Source organism: Cavia porcellus, unplaced genomic scaffold, assembly GCF_034190915.1.
Source record: "Cavia porcellus strain 051 isolate PalLab524CR breed Dunkin Hartley unplaced genomic scaffold, mCavPor4.1 scaffold_3, whole genome shotgun sequence".
NCBI classification, from domain to species: domain Eukaryota; kingdom Metazoa; phylum Chordata; class Mammalia; order Rodentia; family Caviidae; genus Cavia; species Cavia porcellus.
The window spans coordinates 39154281-39175667 of NW_026947486.1; the positions used below are offsets into that span (position 1 = coordinate 39154281).

The 21387-nt window shown below is 36.5% G+C and overlaps 1 protein-coding gene across 7 annotated transcripts in view; it reads right to left on the bottom strand.

Moving 5' to 3' along the window:
* The window catches only part of Hdac8 (histone deacetylase 8), a 265800-nt gene that overhangs the window by 123045 nt on the left and 121368 nt on the right, over positions 1 to 21387 (bottom strand). The window contains exon 11 of one of the 7 annotated variants that reach the window (XM_063246093.1): positions 1 to 21387. This exon is cut by the window's left edge and continues 59824 nt beyond it; it is cut by the window's right edge and continues 7595 nt beyond it. The exons of the other annotated variants lie outside the window; for them this stretch is intronic. The gene's annotated coding sequence lies outside the window, so the exon portion shown is untranslated. 7 annotated transcript variants of the gene reach the window in all.

Consider the following 21387-nt stretch of genomic DNA (forward strand, 5'->3'; position numbering starts at 1 on the left):
ATAATGCTAAGTGAAATAAATTAGACACACAAGTTTAAATATCACATTATATGAGGAACCTAAACTATAAATAAAGAGCAAAATAAAAGACAAATAAATAAGAATCAGTAGATTTTTTTTCCTAAAGGGAAGGGAACAAAGAAATGGAGGGAGCACAAATGCTGGGGAGGGGAAAGGGATAAGTAAATGAACTGAGAAATGTTATGTACATTTACCAACTTTTCACAACATATGTAATCATTACATACTTCAAATATACACTAATAAAAAAGTAAAAGCTGAAAAGAAGTCATGTTGAAATTTAATTGCTTTTGTAACAGTATTAATTATGGACCATTAAGACATGAACATCATAGGTGTGTTTTCCTGATGGAAAGGATGAATTAGGCATGATAATTTTCTCTCAGTCTTGTTTGTGTTCACTGAAATTTCTGCCATGTTATCTAGTACAATAACCCTTACCAGAGGCTGTTTCCGTGCTCTGGATGTCTCAGCCTCCATAACTATGAGCCAAATAAATGTTTATAGATGATGAAGTCTATAGTATTGTATTATGGCAACAGAAAGCTAGTTAAACAGGGATGCACTGAATTGTCTTCTTATTCTTTATGTAGAAATATTGCAAATTCATTGTCAAGTGTAGAGGTGATTAAAGCATATGCAGCCAGAAATCACGAAGCAGCACTACAGATGTTTCATGCAAATAATGAAACATAAGTCAGAATTGTTTTGGACTTTATTATGTTTGTAGCATCTTTTAGGCTTTTAAAATTCATAAATTATTGCAGTTTCTTTTCTCATTCTAAATATTCACTTGTGAAAAGAAAACCCACAGAGTGGGAAAAAAATTTAACCAACTGTCCCTCAGACAAAGGACTACTATCGAGAACATACAAAGCACTGAAAAAAATTAAAAACCCCCTGTCCAATTCAAAGACCTAATCCAAAACTGGGCATCTGAGATGAATACATACTTCTCAGATGAAGAAATCAAATGACAAATAAATACATGAATACATGTTCAACATCATTGGTCATTCAAGAAATGCAAATTAAAACAACAAAGATTCCATCTCATGCGAGAAAGAATGGCTATCATAAAAAAATCAATCAATAACAAATGTTGGTAGGGTTTTGGGGAAAAAGGAACCTTTCTCTACTGTTGGTGGGAGTGTAGACTGGTAAAACCATTGTAGAAATGAGTGTGGAGATTTCTCACAAAACTAGGATAAGTGATCCCATATAACTCAACTATTTCTCTTCTGAGTATTTTCCCAGATGAATTAAAAACATCATACCACAGTGATATATATGCACCCATGTTTATAGCAGCACAATTTGTAATAGTTAAATCCTGGAAACAACGGACTTCCAGGAGAACATGGTGGATAGATAGCAGCAGCTTCGGAGGGTCTCTGAGAAACTGCACTTAAAATCCAGGAATGGTGCCAGGCAAGAAATCCTAAGCAAGGGGAGATATACTTTACCGACCCAGAACGAACTAAACTAAGAGAAACCAACTAGAAACTCAATCCTGGTGATATAACAGGAACAGATAAGGTCTCAGCGTGGAAGCTGGACCCTGAGCCACTGGAAGCTGCGGTTTGAATTTCCTGCAGCTGCTGCTCTGTCCCAATCAGCACGGCAAGGAGAGAGGTGCGAAAGCTCTGAGAGTGGGAAGCGGTGAATGGAATTGAGAGCAGGACTGGCCAGGAGGCCCACATCGAACTGCGGTGAGTGAGTGGATCGGGGACTGTTCCATAGAGTAGGAGGCTTCAGCAAAGGACATACTGGGACTGGGCAGACTAGCCAGAACAAGTTGTTGCAGTGACTTCAGTCACATATTCCCCTCTCAAGTGGGATTGGTGGGGAGTGCCTGGCTTGCGTGATGCCGCTGACTAAGACCCAGTAGGCTAGCCCAAACCAGGTCCCAGTGCCTGGAGGTTCACCCTAGTGGTGAAGCCTTCAGTAGGTTGACCTGGAGGGGCGGGTCCAGCATAGGTCTGTGTCTGCCTAGTACACTGCAGTGGGTGGGAACACCTAGCTGGCGCAATTCAAACAAACTGTAACCAACAAAGAAAGAAACTGGGCCTCCTATATTTGCTTGTAGAAGAGGAACAAAAAATATGGGAAGAGGGAGCAACAAGAAAGGGTCCTCAGCCCCTAATTCTGAGAAACATGCAATATCAGACACAACAACAATAGACATAAAGCGCTATCTCCAGAGCCTCATAGACAAGTTCAGGAATGAAGTTATTAATGACCTGAAGCAAGATATAAGTAGAATAGTTAGAGAAATGCTAAACACTGCCCAAGAAAAAACAGATGGTGAAATGGAAGAACAGAAAAAAGGGGAGAATTGTTTGATGGAGAAAATAGAGAAAACATAGAATACCCAAAGCAGGTTCAAAGAGATTACCAGGAAACTAAAAACTCTATCGAAAACTGGCATAACAGCTTGAAAGAAACTAAGGATAGATTATCTGAACTGGAGGGCAGATTTGTAATGTGGGAGCATGAAATGAAAAACTTCTTAAAAATAACAACAACAAAAAAAAAAACCAAACAGCAACAATACAAAGGCTAGAAGACGATAAGAGGATCTATAACTTAAGAATTAAGAACGTAAAAGAAGAAGTAGGGACACAAACAAATGGACTACAAAGCTATTCACAGAAATAATCCAAGAGAATTTCCCTAATTTAGCAAATGGTAAAGATACTCAGATGTACGAGGCATATAGGACCCCAGCCACCTACAACCCAAACAGAACTACACCCAGGCATATAATAATCAAAATTTCAGAAATCCAATATAAGAACAGAATATTAAAAGCCATCAGAGACAAGAAACAGATCACTTACAAGGGAACACCCATCAGAATTACAGCAGACTTCTCTGCACAAACCATCAAATCAGAAAGAGTAGGGGGGAAATAATTCAAGCTTTGAAAGATAATAACCTCCAGCCAAGATTGATATATCCTGCACAACTGTCCCTAGAAATTGATGGAAAAACAAGGTGCTTCCAGGATAAAGAGGAACTAGGGGAATTTGCAACCATCAATTCAACTTTACAGAGAATACTGCAGGACATTCTAAAAAAGGAAAATACCAACATTTCAGAAATGGTGGCAGAGAGGCCACAATGAATGGAGCAGAAAGTGAAATGAAGAAGACAAACTGACAACAAATGACAGAAAAAGAGCTCAACAGAAATGAGGCAGAGAAGATTGGATGGTAGGAACAGCTATTTTGGAGAAAACAAGACATCATAATAGCTAGTGCTGATTTAGTATCATCTTGTCTTGAAGTCCCATCAAACTTGTATTCTTCTGTCTCCATCGGTCTTAACATATTGTATCTTATTGGATTTTATTATATATGATAATATAAGCAAAAACTTTTATAGACAAGGAGATTATACAGACACCATTGTTCATTTTCTGATAGTTGGTTCTAAATACCCTGTAATACTGTCATTCTCTTGAATGGTTTTACATTGTCTTGATATGTTTGGTGCTACAGTATATGAAATTATACTCAAATATTTCAAGGAAAGAGACACTATGGTAACTACTTTTATGTCAGGATATCTTGTGGTAAAACACTATTTTGCTCAAATGGTTATGTTTTGACCAGTGCTGTTCTGTTGTTAAGCCCTCTTTTATCTCAATCCCCTTTTTTTGAATTCTTTACTTTTTTTCTTTTTATTTTTTAATTAAGGGAAAATAAATAAAAATAGCAGGATACATTATAGTAACCTACTTTGATTTCTTATTAACTTGATTTGAAATCCTGTATTGCCCTAACCATCTTGTTTTGACTGATTTTCCCCTATTCTGCTTTCCTTTGATAGTACCAAGTTTGAAAGTATAGGCAAAACTGTGAAGACAATAAGATTCATTATGACGCCCATTCTGGTTGACTATTATCTTCTTTTAAAGTCCTGTAATGTCTCCAATGCTTTGGTTTTATTCTTTACTGTTTAGTTCAATTTTATTATAACTGCCAATTCTTCTTAAAATAGCAAGAGGCAGTATGGGAACCACTGTTGATCACCTTATACTTTGTGTTTACATTATCTATTATGTCCATCCTTTTGATTTGACTGACTCCGTTCTGATATGTTGCATTTGGTTTTACTCTCTTCAGAAAAAGTAATAAGAACTGTGGGAGTAATAAAATCCAAAATGTGAAATTGTCATTGTACAAAAGAAAAGAAAAGAAAATGTTCTAAAGGTTATAACTGCATATATGTTTAAATGTATAAGATAGATAACCATACTACTGAGTTTTTTTGATCATTGAACAAAACTGTTTGCACTCTCACTGTTTGAAAGTCCAATTTATATGCTTCAATTTTGTAACTTGAACAACTATTTCTAAGATGAGAATATGTAATCTATTAACTAGTGATTTCTTACTGTTTACTTTTTAAATTGTGTATTAATTGTACCCTTTTTCTGTTTTTTTTCTCCTTAAATAAAAAAAAGAAAAAAATCTTGGAAACAACACTAATGCCTATCAACTGAGCAAAGGATTAAAAAGACGTAGTATTATTATGTAATGGAGTACTAGTTAGTTATAAAGAAGGATAAGGTCAAAGCTTTTACACATAAATGGATGCAACTAGAGTCCATACTCATAAGTGAAATAAACCAGACCCACATGTGTAAACACCATATTGTCTCTCTTGTGTAAGAAGTTGAAAAAGTAAATAAAACCCAAAATCTACAACAGCTAATGTGAAAGAGAAAGAAACAGCTTGTAAGTGAAGAACTGGGATGGGTTGAAGCAAGCCCCACCGCCAGACTGGGAAAAGCCAGACCCAAGCATTTCCCCATGAATCTTCACCATTCACAGACTTTAGGGAGAAAGAATAAGGCCACACTAGCAAGCAAGCTGCCTCTGGGAATTAGCACCACGTGTGGGCCACTACACCCCAGTTTTTCCTCGTTAGTCAGTGACATTCTCGGACTGTGTAGAGAAAGAACAAGGTCACACCAGGAACAAGCCCCATCTGGGAATCAGCACCATGCATGGGCCACTGGCAGACTGGGACAGCCAGACTCCAGCCCCTTCTGGTGCATGGGCTGGTAAACAAGAAGCACCAATCCCTGCCCCTAGCCCCATAAGCAACATGCTTATCTGAAGAAACACAGACGGTGACGATAGCTATAGAAGTAAAATGCAATTGGATGCCTGTAGTGCTTAGGTGTTTCACTGACCTTCCAAGTCTAGGGCCAGTGGTCTGATCACTGGTTCAGAGAATAGTGGTATACAATGTGGCATCTAGGGAGGATCTCTTTCTGAGGGTTGCAGCCATTGTTGATTCCCTATGGTCTTGTTTTAGAAGTCCTATATCATTTTCATTGTTTCATTGGGTTGAGTTTTATTCTCTTTTGTTTTGTTTGATTGTTTTAAAATCTGATGGCAGGAGCAGCTGTTTCAAAGATAGCAAGAAATATTGTGGTAGCAATTTTGGACTTACTATTGGCTTGTTTTGAAGTTCTTTATTGCATTTATTGTTTTGTTTTTATTGTTTCTATTCTGTTCCGTTCAGTTCAGTTTGATTTTTACTATGTTCAAAAGTATCTTCTGCTATTTTGAAGACAAAAAAAGGCATTATGGTAACTATTGTTTGATTTTGTAATGTTATGAAGCCCTGTATCACTTACACTGGTTTGTTTGGTTTTATTTTGTTTTATTATCCTTGGTTTTATCTATAAAATTTAAAAAAGACTGGATTGGGTGAAAGGATAAAAGAAGAAAGAGAAAAGGAAAAAATATATATACATACACAAAAGATAGCTAAGATAATTATACTACTGATTTCTCTTAGTTCATTGAAAAAATGGTTTGTGTTTATATTGTTTGATCAATTATGCATATGTATGGAATAAAAACTGGTGGTCAACTTAAAAACATCTGAATTAAATCAGCATGGTGCTGAGTGTAGATGGCCCACCTGAGGAAAGTTGCCAGAATAAATAGAGACATGGAGAAGAGCTAGGCCTTGTGGGTTCTCCTAAATGGTGCTGCTTGGAGCTGTTCTTGGAGCTGGTTCTTCTCGAGGAGCTCGTCATGATTAGCTTCCCCAATATGAGTCTGACCATTGTCATCAGAGGAGCTCGGGACCTTGGTGAGAGTGACTCTGGTTCACTTTAGGGAAGCTCTGGTGCTTACATCGAGCATCGCTTCCTGGCTCCAGAAGGGAAGATGTGTTCTGTGTAATCTCCAGGAAAAGCTTGTCATACTGGGTTTCTGGCATGTACTCAACTGTGCTTATTGTCAGAGGAGCTCAGGACCTCTGTGTCACTGAGGATGACTTTAGTACTTTTCTGGGCAGCCGCAGTTCTTATTTTGAACATGACTTCTCAGCTCTAGTGTAGAACCCTCATCCCACCAGCACAGCTCCTTCACCCCACTGGCATAGACTTTCTAGCTTCCACCACTGACCTTTGGGCCTTCCCAGCACAGATCCACAAAACAGACCAGCATGAGTCCCTTTTGTGGATTTTAGACCCCCAGTTGGACTCATGGGAGACACTGTCATGGGCTCTAGGTCTTCATCTGGACTCATGCAGGACATTGTTGTGGGATCCAGGCCCTTGGTTGAATATTCTGGGTCTTTAGTGTTGTACAGATTTCCTGCACTTTGTGTTTAACTCTGGGTGACCATCATAAAATAATATTATAAACACTGTGTCCTGATTCTAATTTTTCTCCTCACAACCCCTGACTACAACAGAAGTTGGTATCAGGAGAGTGGGGTCATTGCTGTGTTGTTCCCTGGTCATGTGGCTTAAGAGTCTTGGAAATTAATTTGGAAAGTTTTTGAGAGATGCTCAAGAGACAGCCTCTCTATGCTGTAGACCATATTGGGGACTCTGGTTAGAGCCTGGAAAATCAGAGACTGATGGGAATGCTGCTGGTTAAGATGAAGTTCGGGAGCCTTCTGTAGAGAAGAACTGCATCAGCTGCTGGAGTCCAGGTAGTATATCGTGCTTTGGTAGAAAGTTGTTCTGCATTTTGTTTATGTTTAGAGAGACTACCTGGTGGCAGGAAATTTTCAGTGTAGTCTACAGTTGGGATGGTAGCACAGTTATCTGAAGAACTTTTGACCAGATCTATGTTGTAAATTTAGAGCAAAGAGCCAGCAGAATAATTTAAAACATTTGGCCAGAAAAAAGGCTCCAGTGGAACTGCAGGTTGCAAAGATGAAACAGAGAACAACATAGTTGTTCAGAAGAGGATAATGGAAAAATGAACTGAATCTTTCACCTGAAGATAAGAGTATATTTGAATTACAGGAGATCCTTATATTTTAGTCTTGCCATACCACATTAAAAGATAATGGGCCAGACGTGGTGATTCATGCCTGTAATCCCAGCACTCGGGAGGCTAAGGCAGGAGGATCGTTGTGATGAGTTTGACTATATCATCAGAGGAACTCATAATCTTGTTGGTGAGAGTGGCTGTGGTTCACTTTGGGGGAAGCTCTGGTTGTTACATCAATGTGTGCTGTTTAATCTCCAGGAGAAACTTGTCATACTCGCTTTCTGGCATGTATTTGACTTTTCTTATTGTTAGAGGAGCTTGGGACCTCTGTGTGTGTCACTGAGGATGGCTGTGGTACTTTTCAGAGCAGTCCTGGTCCTTATTTTGAACATGACTTCTCAGCTCCAGTGTAGAACCCTCAACCTATCAGCATAGCTCCTTCACATAGACCTTCTAGTTTCTACTGCTGACTTTTAGGCCTTCCCAGTGCAGATCCATGAAACAAACTGGCATGAATCCTTCTTGTGGGTGCTAGACCTTCAATTAGACTCATGCAAGGCACTGTCATGGGCTCTAGGTTTTCGTCTGGACTCCTGCAGGACACTGCTGTGGGATCCAGGCCCCTGACTGAATATTCTGGGTCTTCAGTGCAGATTTCCTGCACTTTCTTGTGTTTAACTCTGGGTGACCATCATAAAGAAATAATGTAAATGCTGTGTCCTGATTCTAATTGTTCTCACAACCCCAGACTATAACAGCATGCCTATATCTCATAATCTGATCAACTACTTCGAAGATAATAATACACAATATATTAACCATTGTTAATCTCCCATTATCTTGTTTTTGAAATTCTGTATCTTTGTTTTTCTCTTTAAAATAAATATATATTCACTTGTACTTAATTTACTTCATAATTTTACATTCTTTTTCTTAAATATCTCCCCATCTCTCTATAACTACCCTAGTACAAGTCTATGAACATGAGTCAGCTGCTGTCCTCTGTAATAAAATTTAAGCCAATTGATCATATCTGCTCCCTTCCCCCCTCATATTATGAATCTTTCAAGAATAGAGATTGAGTCTCCAACTTTGCTTTTTAAGTGCCCGACAGAATGCTAACACATAGTGCATTAGTTGAACCTTTTATTAAATAAATGCTAACAAATGATTAGAAAAGATGAAAGATTTGTATGATCTGAAGAGAAACCAGAGTATTTAGAAAGAATAGAGGATTTATGTTAATTAGTTGAAGAAGTAAGTAGTCTGGAAGGTTAGCTTGGTGGAGTGGAAAGAAAAAACATGGAATCAAGGAAGGGAATAGTCAAAGTGACCAAAGAATGGTACTTTCTTTTTTAGAATGATTAACCTTTCCATCTAAAGTCACTTCAGGAAAAAAAAAAGGATGCACATAGACAAAATGAGTCTCAAAGGAAAATAATCCCCTTATTTCAAAATAGGAGTAACAGGGATCTCTCCTCAAGCCCAAGGGTCTTTGTTGATCTTCCCTTATTTCCTTCTGCTGCTTACGAAGTAGCTGTGGGACCCTGGTCAAACAATTAACTTCTTTGAAACAGTTTATTTTGTGGATGTAGATAAACAACCCTGTGGGTTATTTATGAGGGTTAAATGAAATAATGGCTGCAAAAATACATAGTAAAGTACTTGGCATATAGGAAGGGCTCAATAAATGTTACTTCGTTTGTTTTGTTTTATTATTTTTGTCAGTAAGATCTGCTAATTTCCTTTAAAAGTGGCAGAGTCTCCTTGCTTTCCTGTATCTTTGTTTTTCTGTTTTTTCCTCTGAGGATGTGTTTTCTTCCTCACCTCCTAAGTGGATCTCCATCACGGACTGTAAAGGGCACCAAAGAAACCTGTCTAAAGCCTCCTTGGGAAAATGAGGTCAGCTTCGTAGACCCTCAAAGCATTAGTCTTATCCCCAGTTCTTGAGGAACCATCCTAGTCCTTCCTCAATGGACATAGAGACAAGCTATAAAAATCCTACTTGGGAAATGCTCCTCAATCTTCTGGAAAGGTTAAAAAAAAGCCAATTAGATCCTAAAGCAAATTCTGCCAAAACTTTGCCAGGAGATGTCTGTGAGTCCTGGCTCTAATTGCTACCAATAGTATGCATGAGGGTTCATAACATACCCAAAACTGGGCTAAGTTTGATCCCATTTGAAATGCTATATGGGAGGCCATTTCCATCCTTTGATATGATAATAGACCCAGAGACCACAGGACTCTCATAATATCTCATAGGCCTGGGCAAAGTACAACAGGCTATCCAAATGTATAGGAACAGAGTCCTGTCAGCCCTTGGCCCAGGGGGATCATCTAGGCTCCTCTACCCTGGAGACCAAGTGTTCATAAAAATTGGATAGAGGGGACACCCACTGACCCATTAAAGCCAAAATGGATGGGTTCCTTTTCAGTGATCCTTGTCACACCCACTGCAGTAAAGGTAGCAGAGATAGGTAATTGGATTTATCTTTCTAGAATAAAGCCAGTGCCACGTGAACTATCTAAAGAACAAGATCATTCAAGAAGAGAAAGTTACTCTTGTAATTCTCTGGAAGACTTGAAATTTCTCTTCAAAAAGCAAGACTCCAGTGCTCCCTCAGGTAAGTAAATAGGATCTTGCTAAGGCCATGGCTCTCAGACTCTTGGTAATTTATCTTACATGCTTTTCTAATAAACATTCTTCTCTACAGGTAGTGTGTAATATGACCTGCTCTTCATATTTGGGCTAACAGTAAACCTTTTTTATTCTGTCAAATAGGTACCTCAATGGTCACTAACTCTTTTTTGATTGTTTTCTGACAAGTTTTTATTTCTTCAAATCCAGCCAGAGAGCCACAGCACCCCAAGGTAGTTGGAGAGAACATAATCTCCACTAGGTAGGGTCGCCAGCTCGTTGCAGCTGAAAGAAGCTATAAAAGACAGAGACCATCAATCCTTCAGCAGCCCATAAAGAATGATGGGATTTATATTTCAGTGGGAAACTAGATAAAGATAGGACATGGCTTAGACTGGCTGGGAGGACAGGTGTGGAGCAATCCTAAAATCTACATAGCACACTTTTCCAAACCTCCTATGTAAAAGTTCTCGAGAGTTCTTGTGAGGTGTGGATGCAATATAAGGTCACAGATGCCACGGAGAGCTTGCTACCATGCCCATTCCTTATGTAGCCCACCCTGTGTCCTTCAGAGTATACTTTTACTTTTCCTCTTTTGCTCCCAACTTCACTCTGCAGAACAAGTTTCTCCCTTACCCTTAATCCTAATACTTTTCACAAAAACTTTATCACTATTTTTGCTTGTCTTGTTCAATTCTTTTTGAGGATAGAAAACCTGGAAACCTAGAGGTGAGCACCCCAAACCCAGTAATGTTTGGCAAATTATTTCTGGAAGGAACTACCCAATAACAGTTTGGTAAACTGCAGGTGCCTTGTGGGTTTCCAATTTCCCTGTTTAGAAGGAGGTAAAATTCAAGTCGGAATTTGCTTCTGTGTGTTTGTGTGTGTCTACGTGTGTTGGAACAAAATATTGGAATGGGCACTAGTGCCTCATCTATTAACCAGTTGAGACTGAAGTTGAAAGTTGGTGCTCCCTGTCACAGTCACTTGCAGAAGCAATCAGCAACCCCGTTTTCTGTGTTGAAATTAGGGGTTGGAAGCTCTTTATTTCTGTTGCTTCCATTTTATGAACAGTTGACAGTGCCATCTATTATAGAAATTAGTTTCCCAAATAGGGTGCATTCATTTATTGTGAATGTACTAAGAAATTATTCTTGGTTTATAAAAATTGAGAAAAATTACATGAATGTAGAATATAATTTCTGGAAACTGACTTCTTTCCTTCTTTTGGATGTAAATGACCTGTGTTGATTTTTTATCATTACTACTTTTCTCTTCATTTTAGAGAAAAGTTTTTTTAAAAATATTCTGTCTAGAAGTAAACCTTTTGATCTGAGTGCTGGATTTTATCTCCTCTGAAACCTTCTGGCTTTAATTACATCCTTTCTTCAGTTAGCAAACCTGTGTAAGTCATTCGCCTTAAAATAAACACCTTCACTTGAACTTCCTACATCTTGGAATATTGTCTAGGAAAATAAAAGCAAAAAATAAAAAAAATGCCATTACCCCTTAAAATGACATTATCCCATTTTCTGCTACTTTCTTTCAACATAAATAATTAAAACTTGAGGCATAGCTTTCCAGGGAAGCTTTCCCTTAATCAAGTACTGTTAGTCATGGCATACACTACTACTGTTGTACTTAGCAATCTGAATGGGAATTTATCTATTTATTTTGTATTGTCACTTATTTCTTTGTATTTGTGTTACTCCTGCTAAACCACATGTTCCTAAAATGAGATAAATTGGCCTTTATTTCAGTGTTCCCAGAAAGGAACAGTCCATATGGGGGCCCCAATAAAGAGTGAATGCAAAAGAAGGGGAACGAGAGCTATGGGAGCATGGCCATGTGCCATTTTCCAGTGGGCTAGGTGTTGTTATACTTACTGTACAGATGGGAAAACAGAGATTTAGAGTTCAAGGAATTTGCCTAAAGTTATTTAACTATATCTGCTCAGAGCTGTAATTAAAGTCTGTCTGATTTCAAGTGTGCCCTTTCTGTTGTGCTGCCCTAACTATGTTATTTTCTTGAGTTCCACTGCTGGTACTATTAATTCTTTATGGTACCAGAAATTGAACTCAGGACCATACACTTGCCAGGCAGACACTTATGCCGCTGAGATATATCCCAAGCCCAACTACTACTACTACTACTATTGCTACTACCAATTCTTTTGTGCCTTCCCCACAATTTGCCTTCTTTGTTCTGTCATTATTGAAGAAAAGCATAGCATTGGAGGAGTTAGTATCACAGATCCATAGTTTCCAACTTTAGATGCATTTTCCAGGCTTCTTCACAATCCTTTCATTTATATCTGGTCAACTTCTCTCCCATTTTCCTCAATTACTGGTCCAACATTTACTACTTTCTCCAGTTCCCTATTGATCTCTTATCCCTTCACTTCTGGACAGTTAAATATAGTTCCATTGTTTTGTTATGACAAATGAAGCTAAAATGTTCATTGTTGTACACTGCTGTTTTTGTTACTTGAGATTTTTTTTCCTAAACAGCAAGCTTCTTGAAAGAGCCTGCCCTGTTGTTGCCAATTTCCTTATGTTGCATTTATCATTTGAAGTACTATTGCCTTGCCTCTCTGTGCCACTCTGTTGAAATTCCCTCTCATCAAGGTAACCAGTAGCCTCCACGTCACCAAATCTAATTTCTGTTTCATAAGTCCTTGGTTGATTTCTTTTTGAAATAAAAAATGTGCCAGCATCTGGCACGTCTCTGCATTTTCTCTGCCTTTTAAACTTTTATCTTATTGGTCACACCATTCTACCCTGGGTTTCTTCCTATAAATATTAGCTAATACTTATTGTTTATCAAGTAAATGGCAGAGCCTCCAGAATGTAAACTCACACAGATTGGGCCCAGAGTCCATGATGAGAATTACTGTGCTGTACTATTTATTTTTGTGAATACGTTTTTTTTTTTTTTTTCAGTATCCTTTGTGAGCTCATTTTGCTAGTTTCTTACACACTGAAATTCTACAAGATACTTTGATTGGCCTTATGATTACACATTCCATGAGTAATCTCACTCACCCTCATTATTTTAGCCACCTTCTAAAAGTTCTTAATTGTCAAAACTGTAGTTAAGATGATATTTCCCCTGAATTTCTTGTGTTACATCTCTTGTTTGTTTTAAGACAAGGTCTCACTATGTAGCCCAGACTGGACTTGAACTCTTGGTGATCTTCCTGTCTTAGCCTCTTGAGTGCTAGGATTACAGGTGCATTCCACCACACCTGGCTCATGTTACTTTTAGAATGGATTCACTTGGGTGTTCCATTGGTACCTAAACACACAATATAAAAACTGACTGTTGGGCACAGTGGTGCATGTCTGTAACCCTAGCACTAAGGAGGCTGAGGCAAAAGGATCCCCACTGAGTTGCAGGCCAACCTGGATTACACAGTACAAGGCCAGCCCAAACTATACAATGAGAGCTTGCCTCAAACAAATGAACACTTTTAGTGTTCCTCCTCGTGTATATTTATATGGTAATATCAGCCAATCATCCAAGTGAGAAAACATGGTGACATCTCAGATTTCTCCCTTTCCTTTGTCCCAAGAATTCAAGTAAACAAGTTGTGCTAATTCTACCCCCTAACATTTCTTAAATCTTTCCTTCATTTCCATGCCTACTTCAAACTTTTTTTTTATCACTTGCCTGATATATTGCAATAATATCCTGTTGAATCTCTTTAAAGTATCCTTATTAGCATAGATCTGACCAGTCACTTCCTTTTTGTGACTCAGTTCTGCTAACAGGTACATTCTCAGTTCTTTAACATAATACTTAAAATTTACTGTGGTTTAGAGAGTAGGCTTTGGAATAAAAATGCCTAGTTTGAATCTCAGCTTATGTAACTTTGGGTAACATATCACAATTTTTGTTTCATTTTCCACATCTATATTATGAGAATTAAATGAGCTATCCATTTAAGGAACTTAGCACACAGCCTGACATGTAGTTGCTCAATAATTGCCAGTTATTGTCAATATTATGTATCTAGTCTCATTTCTTATCAGTCCCTGCCTTTAAGTTTGATTCTAGTAATATTGTATGGCTTTTAGTTTCTTAAATGTATCATGCTGTTTCACTGTTTGTACTTTTCTGTTGCTATTTCCTTTACTTTTTTTATGTATCACACACTTCCCTGGCTAATAGTCCTCTCAGACAGCAATTTTAGGATACTTTCTCTGACCTCCAGCCCACTGTCATGCCCTGTCAGACTAACTGGCTTTTTTCTGTGATATTATAGATGCCTCATGTATCTCTAACTTAGTACTGAATGCAGCCAATTAAAGATGTTTATATATGTCTCTTCTGCCAGGCTGTAAGCTCCTTGAGCAAAAGAACATATCTTTTACTTCTTTTGACTCTCAGCACTTAACCACAGTGTGCAGCATACAGCTGGTGGTTAATAAATCTGTGTTCAACTGAATGACTCCTGTTGTCATTGACTGACCACTTAGGTATATAAATTTGAGGCTCAGTTGACCAAGAAAGAAACATCTCTTTCTCTTTTACCAAGCTAGTCTTTCTCATTTCAATAAATCACTCATGTCCAATTGTTCAAGTAAAAAACACTGATTCCACTCTCCCCTTCACCATCTACATCTAATTCATTAGCATGTATGTCAATTTATAACAATAATATATCATTCTTCCAGTCTCCACTGCTACCAGCACTGTCTATCAACTGGCATCAGTCTAACTGATCCCCATACTTCCATTCTTGCCCCTCGGTAGTCTCCCCATACGATGACCAGAGTAGTTTAAAAATGTGCATTAAATCATGATATGCTTCCACTATTAAAAGCTTTCAAGACCTTACCAGTGTATTTAGAAACTCTTCCCTGTGGCCTGCAGATCCTACAAGGTCTGATCTCTACCTATTTCAATTCCTTTTGTTCCACAGCCACCAGCCCTAGGTACAGTGGCCTTCTTTCTACACAAAGTATACCAAGTTTTCTTCTTACTTTAGCATTTCTGTACGTTGTTGCCTACTTTGCCTGAACATGTGCTTTCTAGTTAGTTGTTCTTTTGTTTTTTAACCTGGCTGACTCTCAACCTTTAAGTTCTGGCCTTAAATGTTACATGATCAGAGAGGTCTACCTAGTGACCATATCTAAATCCCTTTGTGTCTGTCTATGCATTTCCTTCATAGCGTTCCTGAAGCTTTTAATTTTTAAACTTAATATTTTCTTGTTCTTTAGACTGCCTTTCTCACTGGGTTTTAAATCCCATGAAGTGTCAACACATGTATACTGTTAATATTCAATAGTCATTGAAAGACTTGTTAAGTCAATCAGTCAGTAGAACAAGGTGTTATATAAACTTCCTTTTTGGTGTTTTAGGTATGAAAGATTTTACTTATTTACCTAGAAATTTAATTGTTGAGTTGATTTTCATATTTCTCAGTACAGTTGAACAGTGTTCATATTTTGTTTATGTTATTATCAAGAATGATAATTATAATTACTGTATAGTGGTTCTCAACAGGGGGCAATTTTGTCCTGGCCCCTGGGACACTTGACAACGCCTGGAGGCATTCTCAGTTGTTGAAACTGTAGGGAGGGGACAGGGATATACTACCTGCATCTAGTATGTAGAAGCTAAGGATGTTGCTCTGCATGCTATAGTGTAACATAAAGTGTGGTGCTCCCTACAACCAAGAATCATACCAACAGAAATGCCAATAATGCTGGGGCTGGAAAGCCAAAAGAGAAACAGCTATCATCTACTAGGAAAACATAATGGAATGGTCAATTACAGGTGTTAAGAGTTCTATCGGATTTTAAAAGCTCAATAAGATTTCTTATTTTCTAAGATTTACTTCTGTTCTTTAGAGCAGATTTCTGCTTGTTTTAAACAAAGAGTTCATTGTGCTTTAGGAAATTGCCAGATGCTCTGAAATTGTACCCCAAACTATGTGTATATAAGCACTTATTTGGGAGGAGGAGCCATGAAATTCTCACAAGAGTCCATGACTACCCAAAAGATTAAAAAACCACTGGTATTGAGAGGTTTTTAAGTTTCTGGACTGAGAAAAATCATGTCTTATGAGTGCACACTCTGTAAAATGTTTAGAAATACATGTCCTGGAGGGATATCCTTTAGAGCTACGTTGAGAGCCAGGTGAGTGCAGTGAAAGCTTTGCTCAGCTGCTTCTTCCTTCAGGTTAATACCAGTTTCATTGGGCTGTTAGGAGACAACTAGAAGTAATTTATATAAGCTCTACTTAAGTGTTAGGCACAGAGCAGGGGCTTAACAAATGTTAATTCTTTTTGTTTTCATAGAGTGGTTTGTGAGGATTTACTAGAAGAATGCTTTGAAGACCAGATGACGTGGTGCATGCCTGTAATCCCAGCACTAGGGAGGCTGAAGTAGGAGGATTACTGTGAATTCAGTTTGGGCTACAAAGTGAGTTTAAGGCCAGCCTGAACTGCATAGTAAAACCCTGTCTCAAAAATGACAAAAAATAGTTTGACAAATAAGTGAATTAATGCATGTGGCACACTGGCTGGCTACAGATGTCGAATAAATGTTTATTTTTTCTCCCATGTATTCTTTATACCAAAACCCTGCATCCTATCACTGAAAGTAAAGAGGATAAACCCAGAGATCTGACAGATTTGAGTTTGAATCCTGACTGCTATTTTACTAGTTGATCTGGGTCATGTTACTTCTCTTTTCTCATTGCTAAATGGGGTATAATGCCTACATCTCAGGTTGCTAACAAACACGTATGAAATAATATATGTAAAGAAACTAATATATAGATACACTGGGGGTATAACTGGTGCTTAACAACTGTTAATCTCTTTTTTCAAACAGTTCCTAAAAACTACCTATATGAATTAATTTTATGATCAGAGAATAGTTTGTTGGTTTTTAAAAAAATTTTATTTAAAGAAAGACCAAACAAAACAGAAAATGGGTAGAAATAATACATATGTTCAGAGAAAAAAATAAACAGTAAGAAATCACTAGTTGATGTTTACATACTGTCCTCTTACAAATAGTTGTTCAAGATACAAAAGTGGAACATAGAAAGTGGGAATTCAAACAGAGAGACTGCAAACAGTTCTGTTCAACTATCCAACAAAAACTTAGTAATATGGTTGTTAATCCTATACACTTAAACATACATGCAGTTATCTATATCTTCATTTATGTTGAGATTAAACAAACTAAAGCAGGCTAAAGTCATTCTGAACAAAGAAAATAGTATTGCTGGATTTCACATCATGACACTCCGGGATCAGCACTGGATACTGTAGTGTCTTTTTAAAAATTTTATTTAAAGAAAGACTAAACAAAACAGAAAATGGGTAGAAATAATACTTACTTTCAAAGAAAAAAATAAACAGTAAGAAATCACTAGTTGATGATTACAGATTGTCCTCTTACAAATAGTTGAGAATAGTTTGTTGAATGCTTGATATTATGACCTTATCTACATAAAGTCTATATAAGGTCTATCTATATAAAACTTGAATATGCAATCTCTAGTATTTGTCTTCACTATATCTTCACTCACAGAAGATGATAATATTTCATTTAGATATGCTTTGAATGTTTAATTCCATGAGTTGTGAGCATAAGCAAAAGGGCTGTTAGGCTAAGTCTATAAAATACCCAATACAATGCTGTGCTCAGTTGCTTTTTTAGGCATTCACTGGGTACCACATTCTCAGCATTAAAGAACAAAATGAGAGAGATCTTTGGCAATGAGGAGTTTTATCAACACTCAGTAACAAGAACACCTAAAATTTTACTGAGTGCTAATTATAATGCTAGCCACTGCGCTCAACATTTGCTTTGCCCAGCATATTTCATCTTCACATTAATCTCTATTTATAGGTAAATCAGACATAAAATGATTAAATAATTTACTTAATTTGTCTAGTATACAGTGTTACTATGAACCCTCCCTATCTGATAAATACATTTATTTAATGTTTTAGGTGTTGATTAAAAGCATTTTTTAAATATTATAAAACCTTCAAAAGGTGCCAAAAGGGCCAGGTATGGGGGTACAAGCCTATAATCCCAGGACTTGGGAAACTAAAACAGGAAGATTATGAGTTCAAGGCCAACCAGGGCTACATACTGAGACTGTCTTTAAAAAATACCACAAAATTACCAAAAGGTATATCATAAATAATAAAAGTCTTTCCTTCTGACTTCTGATAATTGTTGGCCCGTTCTACCAAGCTTTTATGACATACTGTAATAGAAAATAGACCAAATCAGGTAGAAACAGAGGGAAATCAACTTATGAAATAAGGGAACCACTGAGTGAGGAGTCAGAACAGAGTTCAGGGGTGCCAGTCTTATACAACTGCAAATGTTAAGGTTCCAAGAAAAATTCACTCATTATACCAGTATTCACAACAATTTCAATTTAAATGAGAAAAAACAGTCAACACATGTGAATATCAAGATGACATGTGCTAAAATGATCTGATAAAAATTTTAAGGCAGTCATAAAAATATTTCAATGAGAAATTACAAAAACAAACAAAATGAAAAAATAGTACTAGTGGAGAAATAGAAAACATAATGATGAGTAAAATGGAAATTTTAGAACTGAAAAATACAATAACAAAAAACTTACTGAATGGACTAAATAGAAGAATGGAAATGGCAGACATAAAATAGATGAATAAGAAAAAGCAGTTTCAGGATTCCATGGGACAAGAAAAACGATTAAATATTCTTGTCATTGGAGTCACAAAAGAGAAAGATAAAAGGTGATATTATAAAAATAGACAAAACAATCTTGTGAGCAGCTAGAAAGAAATGATAAATTACTCATATGAGAATACTACTCTGAATGACAATAGTTTTCTCATCAGAAACCACAGAGGTCAGAAAGAGGAGACATTTTTTAAGTGCTGAAAGAAAAGAACCATCAATCGAAAATTCTATACCCAGTGAAAATATCCTTCAAGAGGGAAAAGGAAATTAAGACAATCAGATGAAACAAGACAAAGAGAACTTTTCAGCAGCCTACTTCAAACAAATGGAAAAAGTAATTTCTATAAATAGAAAAGAAATGATTAAAAAAATCACAACACCTGAAAGGAAGAAAAGACAAAAAATAAAAATATAGGTAAACACAACAGACTTTTACCTTCTTCACGTCTCTAAATTTCTATTTGATGATTCAAAGGAAAACTGTAACCATAGGATATGGGTCTCAATGAATATATGAGAAATATTTAACGTATCTTATAAAGGGTAAAGGAACCTAAATGGAGATAAGATTTCTTTACTAAAAATTGATAAATGTTTCTACCAGAATATGATAACTTACACATGTATAACCTAATACCTAAAGCAACAACTGAAAAACCTAAACAAATTGATACACTCAAATATAGACACATAAAATGAAATTTTAAAAAATTTTCAAATAACTGAGATGAAGGCAAGAGAAAGAAATATAAAACATAAAATGGCAGATTTAAACCCTACCATACCAAGAACTACATTAAAAGTAAATGGTCTAAACTGGGCATGGTGGTGGATGCTAGTGGTCCCAGCACTCAGGAGGCTGAGGCAGGAAGATTACTGTGATTTTGAGTATTTAAGACTAGCCTGAAATAGGACCCTGAATTAAAAAAAAACTAAATAAATAGTATAAAAACAGATTTAAAAAGCAGAATTGGCAGAATAAATTTAAAAAACAAATGTGACTCAACTATATTCTCTGTATAAGAAACTCACTTCAAATTTAACAATAAGGCTGGGCTGTACCTCACTGCTAAATCACTTGTCTAGCATGACCACAGCCCCGGGTTTGATCTCTAGCATTATAAGAAAAAAGTCCAAATATGATATAGGAAATTGAAAAACAGAGTGTGTATGCATTTAGTCTTATGCAGTTTTTATATGTATAGATTGACGTAATCATCACCATAATCAAGACACAGAAATGAACCATCACTACAAAGATTTTCTTTGTGTTACTGTGTTATACCATAGAAGTCTTCTTCTCTTCCCTGACCTAAGCCTATCTCTAATTTTTGGAACTCACTAATCTGTTTAACACTGCTCTGATTTTTTTCATTTAGACATGAAATAAATAGAATTATATAGTATATGACCTTTTTGAGTCTTTTTTCACTCAGCATAAATTCTCTCTAGATCCCTCTAAATTGTTCCATGTAACAATAATTCATTTTTTTGAATGGTATTCTATATTGTATTGTCTAACCATTGAAGGACTTTGGGGTTGTTTTCACTTCTAGCCATTAAAATGAAAACATTTCTGTATAGTTGTGTAGGTGTAAGCTTTCATTTCTCTGGGAACACTGCCTAGGAATGCACTTTCTGGATTACATAAGAATAGGCTCAGTTTTTGGAAAAAAAAAGACATTCATGTTTTCTTTTGATTACTGTTTATATTCTATATCTTTTGAAAAATATTATACAATAATTTTATATAATTAGTACATAATTTTATATAATTACATTAATAATTATTATATAATTAATAATTTTACACAGCTGGATGTGGTAGCACATGCCTGTAATTCCAGTACTAGGAGGCTGAGGCAGAAAGATCACTGTGAGTTCAAGGCCAGCCTGAGCTACATAATGAGACTCTGTCTCAAAAATATCTACATGCCCAATGTGGTGGCGCAGGCCTGTAATCCCAGCACTCAGAAGGCTGAGGCAGGAGGCTTGACTTTCAATTCGAGGCCAGCCTGGTCTACAAAGTGAGTTCAGGGCCAGCCTGCACTACATAGCTAGATGTCTCGAAAAGACAAAAAAAAAAAAAAATATGCATATACTTATGTGACACAGTGTAATGATCTGATATATATACAAAATATATAATGATCAAATAAATGTAATTAGCATTTCAATCTCCTTAAACATTTATCATTTCTTTTTGCTGTGAACCTTCAACTTGTCTTTCTTAGTTGTCTTTATAAAGCACATAATAAATTGTTGTAAACTATAGTTGCCCCATTGAAATACTCTTTCCTTTTTCAGCAATGTGTCTGTAAAGCTAGATTCACTACACAAATTTTAATAAAAACAACATATTGAAACACATTGAATGTACAAGTAGATATGAGAATTCAGCTGTCATCTACCAACCCAGACAATAAAGAGATAAAGGAAGGCTATACAAATGGTATTTTTTCATAAAATTGCTTTTTATCTTAGAACATAGTTATTTTTTAATAAAAGCATATTATTTGTTCTAATATGTACCAGATTTTTATTCTTAAATGAAATAGGAGATAGTTTAAAACAAAAAATATAATTGACTAAAACAAAATATTAATAAAATATAAAGGGGTTTATAGCATATTAAAACTGTAACTGTACAATCATACAAATATAATAGCAGAAAAGAAGGGAAAGGGAAAAATGGAGGAACTGCTGTTAAGTTGCTAAATTGTACGTTAAGTAATGTAATACTACTTGAAA